This window comes from Poromitra crassiceps (assembly GCF_964638095.1).
Source record: "Poromitra crassiceps genome assembly, chromosome: 1".
Taxonomy (NCBI): Eukaryota; Metazoa; Chordata; class Actinopteri; order Beryciformes; family Melamphaidae; genus Poromitra; species Poromitra crassiceps.
The window spans coordinates 6,654,887-6,658,952 of NC_139623.1; the positions used below are offsets into that span (position 1 = coordinate 6,654,887).

General features: G+C 47.8%; 1 pseudogene across 1 annotated transcript; it reads right to left on the minus strand.

Moving 5' to 3' along the window:
• Nucleotides 1-460: 460 nt before the first annotated feature.
• LOC310786715 (chemerin-like receptor 1 pseudogene) lies at nucleotides 461-1,486 on the minus strand (annotated as a pseudogene). The gene has a single exon. The product of its transcript is annotated as a chemerin-like receptor 1 pseudogene (transcript).
• Between the last annotated feature and the right edge of the window lie 2,580 nt (nucleotides 1,487-4,066).

The window sequence follows — 4,066 nt, forward strand, 5'->3', positions numbered from 1 at the left end:
GCCTCTTCTGGTCGGTCGGGGCACCTGTTCGGGGGGACGGGAACTGGAGGCAGTAGCGTGATGTTCCCACACACTACGTCCTGCCGGGGAAACGCCTCGCTGTCAGGTGAAAATGATTTGATTGGATAGATTTTATGTAATGCCTTATCTGGAGCCTTGTAAGGCTAGGCTCTGAAGATGTAAAATAGACTTTTGACCTATTATTGGTACTCAAAGTACCATTACATTTGTTTACAGAGAAGTTATAACACAGTAGGATATCTTACATTATCAACACAAGCCCATTCACATGTCTGCCTATACATATGCCTATACTCATCACTCTGCACACGGTTCACCTTGAGAATAGAAAAGGGCTCCAATGCCATGATTTTGTACTGAGGCTGAGTTCTTTGCTCATGGTTTCATTACAGAAAGGCATGACACTGGCTGCTGGATGTTGGGGTCTTCTTGTCTGCATTCAGTGTTCATTCTCCTCTGTGGAAGTGACGTTGTCTGTGATGGTTTTGGTTAAGGGCGTGAATTCGACCTTCCTCTTTGTAGGTGGATCAGAGTCTGACTTCCGGGAAATCCGTGAGAGTTGCGAAGCCAGAGAGCGAGATGACGCAAATGACAAGTGGTCCTCTGCCAAGGCAGACTCGAACACCAAGCATATAGACTGCTTGAGCTTCCTCTGGAATTCATCGCACATGAAGACATAGAGGATGGGGTTCAGGCAGCTGTTGAAAAAGGCCAGGCATACAACCACGTTACCTCCAAACTTCAAAACACGCTGAATGACTGCGTTGCCATTAGCCTGCAATCCTAAAAAGTGAAACACATGGAAGGGCAACCAGCAGAGAAAGAATGAAAGGATGATCGCAATGATGATTCGGAAGGTTCTCCGTTTCATTCCTCTATGGAGGCGCCTTGCCCGTACGGTGATGGCAACATAACAGAGAGTCATGACTAGGAGGGGGATGAGGAAGCCCACAACAAAGCGGAACGTGGTGGTGGTGGTGCGCCATTTTCTCCATGACACAGAATAAGCACATATAGTTTTGCCTGACCGACCCACCCGAACCTCCAGAATAATGGCGTAGGGTAAGCTGCAGGCCACAGCAGCCAGCCAGATGACAACGCATATCAGCTGAGCTTTGCGCGGGGTGCGCTTGTTTTGGGCCCACGCCACCAGCCAGGTGGACAGGCAGCGATCCAGACTTATGCCCATCAGGAGGAAGATACTGGCAAACATGTTGACTACCATCACTAAGCTGTTGAGCTTGCACATTAAATCTCCAAAAGGCCAGTTGTGAGATTGGGAGACGTAAACGATCTGCACAATCAGGAAGGCAGTGAAGATGAAGTCAGCCAGGGCCAAGTTGAGAAACCAAACTGAGTTGACGGTTCTCTTCATCCTGAACCCCGTCACATAGATGACCAGACCATTGCCTATAGTCCCAAGCACAAATAGCACACAGTAGATGACGATGGAGAAGATCTCCATGTTGCCGAGACCAGGTGGCTTAGATGGAGCTGCAGCACGCTGCGTTGGTGCTACAGTGGCCCGGAAGCCTTCATAGGAATCTAAGAAAGATGACACAAGTGTTACACAACATGCCCCGAACACTTGATGATAATCTAGTTATTTGTAGTTATTTTGACATTGAACATGTGAAAGCTGGGACTGGGAGTAGGCTACTGTAATCTTTGACAGAATTAGGCTATTGCATTTTTAAGGTATCATTTGAACCTCTTAAAAGGAAATCTGTATTGGTTGGTTGCACAATGCACATACACATAGCTTTGCAAACCACCAATTACTTCACACTGGAAGTGGTTGAACTACAGCAAAACTAGCATAGGGAGAAATCTAGTTTTGTTAACTAAAGCTTAGAAAAGAGTATGCCTCCATGGCCGGAGGCATTATGTTTTCGGGTTGTCGTATACGCCCGATGCTCATTAACGCGATATCTCCGGAACGCCTTGCCTGAATTTTCAAATTGAGCTCAAACGTCTGTTTTTACTCAACGATGAACTGAGTAGATTTTGGTGGTCAAAGTTCAAGGTCACTGTGACCTCACGCATGTCCAATCCATCAAGGGGGGGGGCGGTGCTAGGTAAGGGGACATAGCTATGGATAGGAAGGTCATAGAGAGTTGCGATTCGAGGGGTGAGTAGAGGGTGTGGGTGGTGGGAGGGGGCGTGGTGAGGGAAAGGGGCTGGGCTAGGGAAAAGGTGCCATAGCTAGGGATAGGAAGGTCGTAGAGAGTCAGGGTTCAAGGGTTGGGTAGAGGGAGTTGCTAGGGGGATGTGGGTGGTAGGAAGGGGGACGGGGCTGGGGAGAAGGGGCCGTAGCTAGGGATAGCATAGCATGCTCGCAGAGAGTCGGGGTTCGAGGGACGGGTAAGGGGAGTGGCTTGGGGGGATGTGGGTGGTGGGAGGGGCATAGTGAGGGAAGGGGTGCGGCCAGGGGAAAGAGTTCGTAAATAGGGATAGGAAGGTCGAGAGTCATGGTTCGAAGGGTGGGTACTAGGGGCCATTCCTCCTGCCCACCCCTCGAATCCCGACTCTCTACGCCTATGACCTTTGTATGCTAGCTATGGCCCCTTTTCCCTAGCCACGCCCCTTTCCCTGCCCCACACTCCTCCCACCACCCACAACCCTGTAACCACTCCCCCTACCCACCCCTCCAATCCCGACTCTACAACCTTCCTATCCCTAGCTATGGCCCCTTTTACCTAGCCCCGCCCCCTTCCTTGATGGAATGGACGGATGTATGGTCACAGTGACCTTGAACCAAAATCTAATTAGTTGATCATTGAGTCCAAGTGGATCTTTGAGCCATTCCAAGCACAGATTGCACAGAATCTTCTTTTCTGTCTCACCACTGTGTGACAGGTGTCAAGTGTCAGAGGGCACACTATCTCATGCCTTCTGGTTCTGCCCTTCACTAATGGGGTTCTGGGCCAAAATATTTGACTGGTACTCTAAAGCCTACAAAGTAACCCTTCAGCCGGAGGCAGAACTCGCCATCTTCGGCTGCTCGGAGTCCTCTCTGAACTTCCCCACGGCTGTGCAACAGTCTCTGACACAGGGGACAATTTTAGCAAAAAAGCTCATTTTGAAGGAATGGAAGTCCTCCTCTTCACATGAAGACCAACTGTGGTTGACGGACATGACCTCTGTTATACGGATGGAGAGACTTAGGTTTCTGAGGACCAACTCACTTAAAATGTTTTCCACCATTTGGGACCCATCTCTAGCCTACCTCGACGAGGTTAGGGACGGGTGACTTGCCTGGCTGGTTTCTCATGGACCCCTTGCGTGGGATCCTGGGCGCGGCACTTTATGCGGCTGGTAATCACCTTGTAATAATGAATGTTGATGATATAAGTATGTTTTTTGTTTCCTTTCCTGTGTTTGAGCGTGTTTGTTTGTTTTATTTGTGCATTGTTCAGAAAAATTCTAAAATAAAATACTGTATAAAAGAAAGTGGATCTTTGAGCCAAATTTGAAGTAATTTCCTCAAGGCGTCTCTGAGACGCATGCAACGGGTGGTCGTGAGGTTGCAATGACCTTGAACCTTTGATGACCAAAATCTACCGTAATCAGTTCATGCTTGAGTCCAAGTGGCCAAAAAAAAAATCTTCAAGGCGTTCCTGAGATATCACGTTAGCGAGCATCGAACAGACAACCCGAAAACATAATGCCTCCTGCCACAGCTATCGCCGGTGGAGGCATAAAAATGTAGTTGAACTACCAGGGAGCTACTGCAAAAGGTAGTTAAACTAGTTAGTTTAATTCCATGTAGTTCACTACTCCCCAACACTGTTCATAACTACAATGATGCACACAAGACAACTATTCCTCCTGGACTAAAAGCATGCAACATTCAATTTCACAGTGCTGAATTGAAAGAAAGTCACAGAATACTTTGTACTAAATTGCAAGATGTGTTTTTTCACTCATTTCACCAAATGCAGGTGTTACTATCACAGGTAATGCAGATACCAGCTTTGGAGCCTACCTAAATATGTTTGTGCAGGAAATAATTATTTTCAGATCAGTTCTGCAAGATTGCAAC